Below are 10,978 nucleotides of genomic sequence, written 5' to 3' on the forward strand. Positions count from 1 at the left end.
ATTCACATTTTATTATGAATCTCTGCAAAATACCAAATATCTTTCGAACATAACCATGATGACGCAAAATGAAAAATACCCCGAAAAGTAATTTATATAATTTATGGAACATAAAATTATTTTTATAGTTTTCTCATTGCTGTAATTTTCAAATCTAAGCCTGAAGAGCATATAAAATCACAGAAAAATTAATTATGAATGTCTTTGTGTTAGCATTATGTCATCATAGTTATGTCCGAAAGAAATGGACAACCTTCTATTTTCATATTTTAATTCATTTGTTGAAAATTTTGGCAAAAAAAGATACAGGAGAATCCGTTTGACTCATAAATCATGCTAATGGTGACAAAATGCCGCTTAATTCACATTTTACTATGACTATGCAAAATACCAAATATCTTTCGAACATAACCACGGTGACACATAATAGATAAATGTTTGTCGTCATTTTGGAACATATCATCAATTTGCATTAAAATTTTCCCCTCTGCTTAACATCTAGCCAAGCGTGCGTGGTTGCATCTAGATCTACCACTACTTGACCATTGGAAGGCAGTGCGATGTTAAATTTAATTAAATAGGGGGAAACATTTTTCGAACATAACAGCTTTTTTCGAACATAACATTAACATGTTAAGATTTGATGATGACGTAAGAAAACTTAAATGAATTCATCTCATCCATCATTATTCTTCTCGCCGTCTTGCATGGCACAACAATGCGCTTTGAATGGACCGACAGGAACAATGCTCTTTCCTCCTCCCCTATTATTTCTCGCTTTCTGATTGGTTCTTTCGAGCAGAACAAAAGACAGAGCACGAGGCGGCGCAGGATTTCCTTTACTGCAAAAATTACGCACAGTCACAGCCTCAGAATCAGTTAGGGCAGAGAGTAAACATTGAACGATGTCTGTTCCAGGGCCCCAAAATGCCCAATAGAAACAAAGTCACGAGGAATCGAGGTTGCCTTGTGAAATGACTACACAAGTTATGCTCGAAAATGAAAATCAAGAAGGCTCTCGAAGAAAAATCAGCAATTATTTCATTGTTGAACTTGACGACAGAAAAAGTACGCACTCGACGCGTCATGTTTTGCATTCTAAAAATACATCGATTTCAATTTCAGAACTAAAAATATTTGTAAGATTTCTTCTGATGGCCCGACTGCTATTTCTCTGCTCCCATTGCTGAAACATCATATTAAGCACAACATATACAAATTTCAAAGCTGTTGCACCCTTTTTATTGGAATGGGAAAGGATTTTGTAAAGTATATAAGAAACCCCCACCTATTGGCAAAGGCTCATATATATCTTAGTTTCATAAACTCATTTTGTTGCTTCGTGGATACTCTGTTCACTGGTGGGGAAATAACAAATTGGAGCAATAAAATGTAAGGAGCTCTTGAAATAAAAAATTGCAACATTTAAGGTGATGTATGTGAAATGCACTTTCAGTATTGGGAAAAAAAGTTTAGGTGAGGGAGGTGGCATTGCCTCACGTATTGAAGTTTTGTTTTATATTATAAGTATTGTTTCCCCAAAAGTTCCTCCTTTCAAGCCCCATGTTGTTATCATTTCAAGTATGAGCATTTACAGGGTGTGCAAAAAAAAAATCCTAAACAAAACTGTAAGATTGATTAGAATGAAGCCTCACCAGCAGTCACCACATTGACAGTAGGCCTACTTTTTTTTTTCATGGAACAAATCAGTCTATGGGGATGTGGTTTGCACAATTTTGAAAATAATCCAGTCAATGGTTTTAGGTCATTTTTCAGTTTTATCAGACCTTTGAGCCCATTTACTGGATTCTTTTCTTATTCATACAAGCCGCATCTATTTGGCTGACTTGGTACTTTTTAGACATTTGGGAGGTACTATGTAATTGATGGGGGTTTTTTTTCAAATTTGTACAGTTCTCGAGGGGGGAGGGGTTGCACATCCTGTTATTATGAGGTTATGTTGTCACTGCCACAAGACAAAGACAGCTCCAAAGATTTTAACTCACCGTGTGAAGTAAGGTCAATTGGAGTTTACTAATCTTTTTTTGTGACAGTGATGATATTGCAAGCCACAGTGCCGTATATAGGAGACATTTCTTGGTAAATGTGTGTTAAATGATTGAAAATAGTTACGCAATTTGTCAGTATGACCACAGTAATGTTGTACAGGAATCTCACATGTGAACAGTTTCAGACCAGAATGAGACTGCCAATGTTGATGTTTTCAGATGTTTGACTTTTTCTTGTTTTATTGACTCTGATTTGCACTTGTAGTCTTGTGATCAGATTCTCACAATGACAGTGGATTTATAGTACTGTTCTAAATTGTCAATTAACAAAAAAACTATGGAAGAAATAGTTGTTGAAAAAAGCTGTCTGGTTTTGACCTTTTTTTTTTTCAAGATTTTAGTGAAAAGGAGACATCCACTCAACATTTCTCACGGTGAATCTGGTCACAGTATAACGGAGTAGATAAAAAAGTTCAGTCATCTCTTCAAATTACATTAAAGTAAGTGCTTATAAGAAAGTTGGCAGTAAAATAAGTGCACGTATCCATTTTCTCAGGCTGAAGGGCTAGAACTTGGATGGTCACTGGATCGGAAAAGTAAAGTAAAAGTAAGGTATCCATTTTCTCATTGTGAACATGAAGGCAACCATACAAAATTATGTCAACCATAGGTACAAAATTGTTACTGAAGCTGTTCATATTATATAATTTGTTGTTTCAATGCATCAATGCATGTAAGGATGGAAAGCAGAAGCCTGGTTCATAAGATTTGAATGTTCATTTATCTTTTTGGCATTTGCCATATTTCACAGACTATCTTTGTTTTCCGGGAGGATGGCTTGTACTTGTTGTATAACTTTATTTACGATAATTTTTGTTGACCTGTACATGTACAAGAATTTAGTAAGCTCTACTGTGTGAAATCTTACAAAGTTCTATTCAACATTCTTCAAAAATAGAGGACATGTCTAGTAGGTTTTGTCACAGAAAATGCTCTTGATCAATAGATAGTGGTCTTTTAAAGATGAGAGGCCCCCAACTGGGTTGTTTAAAATGCAGTGTCCCGTTCTTACGGTTTTTACAACAATGTATACAAGAGGTAAAAGATCAATATTTTGTTATGAGTATGAGGGCAGCTCCCACATAAATCTTTGACGACACTCCCCAGGGGTGTTAACGAGGGGGCCAATGGCTCTACCTTTGAAATAACTGTATAAATGTATGTTAAAGTTAACGGTAAAAGATTCTCTATGCACTGTGCCTGCTAATTGACAAAGATAGTCAAAAATGACAAATCAAAAAGTTAGTACAGAGTAAGTAGTGCCTAGTAGCTTGTTGTTAAACTTGTGACTAAAAGATTTTGTGTGTATTGCGCTTACCTCTTGTCAAAAGATATTTAAGGGCAAATCATGTGGCGAATCAGATACATGTACTTTGTTACTCATTGCTGATGCCACATGAACCCTATAGATATTGCAGCAAAAACAACGCCCCACATGACTGTAACCAATGCAGGTAGTAGTGTGGACAGTCTAGTGATCAGATTGTTGAACTTGCAATCGTAAGGCTGTGGGTTGGCTTCAGGTTCTGATGTTGTGTTCTTGGGAAGGACACTTAACTTTACACCAACTTTTCACTGGCATCTGCAGTGTGAGGGTAATGGCTGTTGCACTGAAAAGACCTAGTTCAATTCGTGTTTGGCAAGAATTTTTATTGAATATTATTTGTGTTTCTATCGGGACATTGTATCCCTCAGCCCAGATCGGCCCAGAAAGATTAAAAATATTTTGAATTTCGTAGGATCTGTTATGTTGTAAAGGGCATTACCTATACTTTCAGGCAGGCAAGACTTGCCACATTTTTATACTATTCCTTGTAGGATTTGGCTTGCATTTTTCTCAGTTTACTCTTTCAATGCCAGTTTTTTTTTTTTTTTTTTTTTTTTTTTTTTTTTTTTTTTTTTTTTTCAAATTTCCTGTAAAAGATAGCTCTGTACTTTGTTTCTACCTTGCCAGTCAGTGGCAATCAGGGCTGGTGTTCTGTTTGTATACCTTTGTCTTTTTCACTGGATAACATAGTTTTATGTAAAAAATTACAACTAATTACCAGTAATGACTACATATATATATGTATCTTTTCAGAAGCAGTATTAAATTATGTCCAGTGAATTTATCAAGTACAGCTTTCATATGTTTGTTAAAATGTATCGTTATTTCCATTACAGTGGGTGCTCCCTGATTGTTCATACTTTGATCATGTTATACACACTGCCCCCACACGGGGGGAGGGGTTCAGGGGTGGGGGGGGGGGGGGCATGTCTGAGAACGTGTGGTTGTTGTTGACCTAACTACTTCTGACTGCATAGATTCCTTGCTATCGGTGAGTGATCGATGAGTGCTCTACTCTGGTGTAATTTGTTCCTTCTTTCATATCAAACATTTATGACCCTTATCTCTCCTGTATCTGTTCTGTTCTTTTGACATTATGTATGCTACTCTCCGGTACGGTAACACTTTTAATGTTTGGCACTTGAATATTTGTGTTGGAAGTGCTGTAAAACTCTTAGTAAAGTTAAAACAAAACCTGACAGCACTATAGTTTCCTTGGTCAATGTGTTCATTCCAATTTACCACCTTTCCCTCCCACTCAATGGATATTCATGTACATATGTACAATACATGTTGTTGTCAGATGGGTATGCACTGGTATAATTCACAAATCTGTTTGCTATAGATTATGAAATACAGCGGAGTCGATTAAACCAGAAAATCTGTAGAACCACCATATTTTCTTCGGTTTAGCCAGGTTTTCTATTTTTAAACAGGTTGCTCAAATAGAAGGAAAAGAAATCGGGGATTTCATTTTCCTTTGGTTTATAGCTGTTTTCAGATTAACCATGTTCGGTTTAAGTGAACTCTGCTATACCCTTTTCTAACTAGCTAGCTAGGAGTTAAGTGAAGACTAGGGTAGACGATGCCTGTCCCAGGGTGGGCAGTACCTGGTTCAGGCGGGGATTGTGAGTTTGATATCCTCCTTCTTTCCTTCCATATCCCCATATCTCCCTCTGCGCTGCGTGCAATGGGCTTTCGGAAGGAGAGGGGCGGGGGGGGGGATGTGGATATATATAACCAATAAGTTTGTTTTTGTGAAAAGAAAAGAGAGTGTGTGAGTTTTTGTGTTACCAGTATCAGTATGTACGCATGTATACATTTATTGATGTATGAAATCATGTTTTTCTCTTCTGTCCATTTCCTCCCCCACACACCTGTGTTCTTGCTTGTGCTGATGTTACAGAAAGAGGATTTATGTTAGATTAGATCTAGTGTCTTTTGAAATGCCATCACTTCACAAGATACATGGTTGGACATTTTTTCTTTTGCTAATGGTGGATCAAGTGTGTGTGTGCGCGCCTGATTCAATTTCATTGTTACTAGTTATGTCTGGTAGGTGGTCGTGTACGACAGTTGGTAATTTTAAAAGAATCTAGAATGATCAAGACTTCAATGAAGCCATTTCATACTTTTTCCCTTGTTGAGCCCCAGGCACTCTTGGAAAAATTATCACTCGTTGCACGGCTCCAAGTTTGCAATTAAGACAGTTTTCACTGTCAACTTACGTCATACATTTTTCTTGGCAGCCGTGAAACAAGTGGAAATTTTCGTACCATGTGGGGGGGACCGTAGCGAAATAGAAAGGGCATGGTTTGTTAAGTTGTGGAGCGATATCATGTGGAGTAATTGTTAACATACATGCAAAAAAAATGTTTGTTTTTTTAACTTTGACATGTTTCGCTGTGAGAGAATGGTTGTTTGGATGGAAAGGGAGGGTGTGATGTTGGTTTTTTCTATGTTTCGTGTTTTTTGTTTTTGGTATGTGGAGGGGGGAGGGGGGGGTTCCATGTTTGTCAAATCATTTTCCTCTCTTCAGAATTTTTTTTCATGTTTAGGCACCTTTTGAATTTATGTATCATGTATGTTGTAAACTAATATATATATTTCCTTGTACTTGTACAGTATCTGCTTTCCTCACTGGAAGTTGAACATGAAAATTAGATTAAACCTGAACAATGTTATTGTATGTAAGTTTGTTGTGTTTCCTTTTTTGAACATGGATAGTTTTTTGTTTGTATACAGTACATTTCTGTTCTGGACGGTTGGCAGGTGCCCTGCATTATTTGTTGCGTTAGTTTGATTTTTTTTGGTCCCATATTAGACAAAACAGTTAACTTTGTTAGTCTAATGAAGTGTTTGTTAACCTTGCATCATACCAACACCCACTTTTGCAACCTTTAAGAGGCTCAAATATTCCAATTCCAATCACCAGCCTACTTGTATTTCTAAGTGGAGCATAAAGTAAAACCTGTCACTACCCGGGTGATCCCAATCACACACCAAAGTTACCAAAACACCCAAAAGTAGGTGGCGTTCTCAGCTCGGTCCGACGTTGTGTCCTTGGGAAAGGCATTTTACACGAATTTCCCATTTTGAAGATGGACATTAAGCTCGGAGGTTTTACATCTTAGATAAGCTATTACTATTACTAGTGTTGACAGAGGTGTTACACCTTTACCATTTTCACCCACTTTTGGGTGATATTGCTTAGGTTGGCAAACTAGATTGCAGTGCAGGAGACCCTGATTGGTATTCTCAGAAGGGTGTTCTTGAATATGGTTTATTTGAAGAATTCCTAGTATTCTTCACTGATTTGGCCAAGTCTATAGGTGGTTGGCGGGTGCTCTGGTGTGATTTGCGCCTTCTTTCCTACTATTAAACTAAACATCCATTGTCGTTATCGTTCCTCCTCTTTTGTTTGTATCTTACATTCTTATTTTTAGTAACTCCTCAAATCATTGGCGCCTCTATGACCTATTTGTGTTGCAAGTGCTGTAAGACTCTTACTGAAACAGAACTAAACTGGCTCAGTCCAGTCCTACCCTAGAGGGGAACTGTTGGTTGGATTGGAGAGGGGGGGTAGAGGAGATCATATCCTGCTTTTTTTTCTGCAATACTTGACCGTTATTGTGTCGGTTTGCTCCTGTTTACTCGTAACAACAGACTTGGAATGAGATATTAATAACAGTGATTAACAGGCCTAGTACTTGCCTCACAGCTTTTAAAAAGGCTATCCAGAATTTTAAAATTTAAAGTGCATGAATCCGATGCACACTGTTTTCTCTCTCTCTCTCTCTCTCTCTCCCTCTGTGGGCTTTCCTATCAAACATCTCTCGTCCTTATCTCTCCCTTCTTCTTTTTTGTTTGTTACTCTCTTGTAACACCTCTAATCTTCTAGTGCTCATATGACCTTATATCAAGGAGATTAAAAGTAATGGAAGATGCTCTGTGGGCGGCACCGCACGCCTGATAGGAGCCCTCTCTTGCGGCGGAACTGTGGTCTACCTGCGCTGCGCGAATGCTCGACTTACGCACAGAAATCTAGATAAGAAAGAAGGTTTTATTCCTAGGTCCTTGAGATTAGGCAAGTCAATTAGTAAAAATGCCTTGCATCTGTGTTGTATTTAAGTGTAAGAACCGATATGATGCTGCAGTGGACCGAAGTTTTCACAGTTAAGTTGTTTTCCTTTTAAAAAATTTGATTGAAAGTGTTTTTATGCCCCCAGCAACACAATTTAGATCATTAACATTCATAAGAGGCTGGCTCCGGCGCTACCTGCCAAGGCCAACCCAGGCTGAAAGGGATACAATACCCCAGCAGAAAGACCGAGATACTCAATTTTTTTTAAAGTATTCTTATTCTTATATATATAATTATTATGTGTGTGTATGTATATACATATACATTTATATTGCTTTCCATTTTGTGTGCAAATTAGATGCTACTGTTGTCTAAATGTAGATATCTAGAGGCTCCATTAGAATAGGAAATCAATACTCAACAACAATAATGATGAATATTTTCTATGTTAAAGAAACACCAAACCATATCAGATGAGGGGAGAGGGTAGGGTGGGGTGGATAAGAGTTTGGGTCTTGTTAGATAGAACTATACTCGGTTTAATTCTATTGTTGTAGTCTTCACCTAAGATCCCACAATCAATAATTCCGGTTCAGTTAAGATTCTGCTGTTAAAAAATAAACCAAACAAAGCAACAACAAATTTTAATACACAAGAGTCATCACTAAGATAAATTACCCCCCTCCCCCACGGAGTGTAATAAGGGACTAAAAACGCTGCTCTCCATATCATATTTTACTGAACAGTAAAAAAAAAAAAAAAAAAAAAAAAACCTTCAAAGGTCATCCACGCTCATGCATGCGATCACACCTCCAAAGGTGCTGTTATCTCTTTTTTTTTAATATTTGAAATCAATATGCGCTCCACTTTGTGAAAACCAGGAAACAAAATTATTGTAATCAATAATATTATTATTTATAGACCAAGACATACTGTTAGCAATCAGATAAAGCTGGCATCGACCCTCTGTTGTGTTCGCTATTCCTTACACATAAAGTTAGTTATGGCAAACGCCTAGAATCGTTCAATCATAATATCTTAAATTCAGTTTTAAAGTATATTTTTATCCATTTCTAATACTTAAATATTTCAGCATCTTGAAAGATGATCTTTATGATTTTGTATGTTTGATAATGTTATGTTACTTGGACAAGTTTACTTCTTATTTTACACATCTTTTTTTATTTTTAAACTAGATTATAACATAAAACTCTGAAAGAATTGAACAGTCCGTATCACACACAGAATTTTTTTTTCTCCCTGTCATTATCCGTAAGCCCGTCAGTTTATCACAATCTCTCTCTCTCTCTCTCTCTCTCTCTCTCTCTCTCTCTCTCTCTCTCTCTCTCTCTCTCTCTCTCTCTCTCTCTCTCTCTCTCTCTCTCTCTCTCTCTGTGTGTGTGTGTGTGTGTTACCTTGTACCGGACTGCCATTGCTGTCTACTGTCTACCTATTTGCTGCTGTAAGTATTACTCCCTAGCCTACAGACCTAGTACATTTAATATGACCCAGATTGTATTAAACATGCGTGCGAGTGGGTGGTTGGCTGGACGTGCTCTGGTGTGGTTTGCTTCTTCTTTCCCATCAAACATTTATCATCCTTATTTCCCCTTCTTTTTTTGTTTGTTACTGTCTTGTAACACCTCTAGATCTAATCTTCTGGCGCTCGTATGACCTTATGCAGTTGCGAGCGCCGTAAAAACTCTACTAATTTTTTTTTTAAACAGACGTGCGTTTCGCAGAGATAACGTAACCACGCGTAGTTTTCCCCAGTCCTGACCTGATGTGACCGTGACAGGTGTCTCGCCAGCCCTTGACCACGCACACCGCTTTGGGTTACACGCTACTATATAGATCTAGTAATAGTAATTAATATATATAGTTACAACTGTACTGCCTTTTCTTTATTTTCACTTTCAACACGTTGTACAGGCCAAGTGATCTGTAAGCTATGCATGTACCCACGTTTTTCTGAAACACTGACACAATAAGACCCCTACCGCACTTCGACAGTCCGTCCCGGGACAGACTCGTCTGGAGTTTGGAACCTTTGAAACGGAGTGTAAAAACATACATAATATCTGTGTAACACGATTGTTTTTTTTTGTTTTTGTGTGTGTGTGTGTTTTAGTTGCGTGTGTTCCCTCAGAAAGTGCGAACCACGAAACGGGTTCGTTACTGGCAGTGAGAAAGAGAGAGAAAGAGATCATTTATTATTGTTAGATCTAATCTAATTCAGTAGTTTCGCTTGCTGCAATCCCGCAGGCAGGCGCTTTCTACGAGGTTTTTCGTCTCGATTGTGCTGACACGTGAGTTTTGAGTTTCGTATATTATCATAATATACACAAGATAAGTTAAATATGTTTTGGCCTACTAGATCTATTATACAAAGCGTTTTGTGATGCTCTTGGCTTGGGGGGGGGGGATGTGGAGCACTGGTAGGCCCTACTTCTTTTCTTTCACTTTGTGTGGTTCTGTCTATCTTTCTTGCTTTAGTCTGTGCTAGATGATCGTTGTTGTGCCGATATGCCTCTCTTGCTCTTTACAAACGCTTTTTTCAAGAAGTTTATCAAACCCTCTTTTTGAAAAATAACGGTCCCAGAATCTAAATGCTGCCTTTTATGGACATAAGACGGATAATCAATCCCGCACCGCTCTAAATCCAAAGTTGGACCTGGACTATAAAGGTCACGCTTCTGTTAGGGTATTATTGGAGATTAGATTGAGTCCCTTGAGTAAAACACGCCATGTAGGCCTACTTGTAGGAGTTTGTCATCATCATTTACTATCTGTCACCGTATGGCAGTCCTTTCGGAGATGGACATTGAACTCGGAGGTCCGCCTCTTAGATGACATAAAAGTGTTGATAGAGGCGTAACCATTTTTTACCGTGTGAGATAGATCAAGGTAGCCTACTTGTGCATGCCTGATGCCTCCTAATGAGACCCAAAAAAACCTTACTTATAGCAAGATTCGACTTACCCAGTGCTGTATAGGCTATAATGTGATGGACAAGAAACGATATAAGAAGAAAATAAGATTTTCTGACTGAGGGCACTCTATGACATCAAAGTTTTTGGTGACATTTCACTCCTGCTATTTATGAACATGAAAAATTACTTTTTTGTGGTGCATGTTGGAGGGCGCCACTGGCTACTGCTGGGTCGCGAGCGCGAGAACGGAACTGAATAGCCACTCTTTCCTGCGAAACGCGATTCATGATTCATTTCAGCGGAACGCGGAACAGTATTTCCAAACGATTCCCGATTCACCCCCCTGTCGCTGTCACCACCATGTGGCATGTTTGTTTTGTTTGTTTGTTTAGTATAGGGTTTTACGGCGCTCGCAACTGCATAAGGTCATATGAGCGCGCGGGACACACCTAATACCTTTTCGTTGGTAGGAAATTTTGATTTTTTGCCCGGGTGGCGGCCGAAGCCTACTCTTATCGATTTTAGATCACCAAGGGATCTTTAACGTGCGCAACTTGCACACGGG

Source organism: Aplysia californica, unplaced genomic scaffold (genome assembly GCF_000002075.1).
Source record: "Aplysia californica isolate F4 #8 unplaced genomic scaffold, AplCal3.0 scaffold00604, whole genome shotgun sequence".
Lineage (NCBI taxonomy): Eukaryota > Metazoa > Mollusca > Gastropoda > Aplysiida > Aplysiidae > Aplysia > Aplysia californica.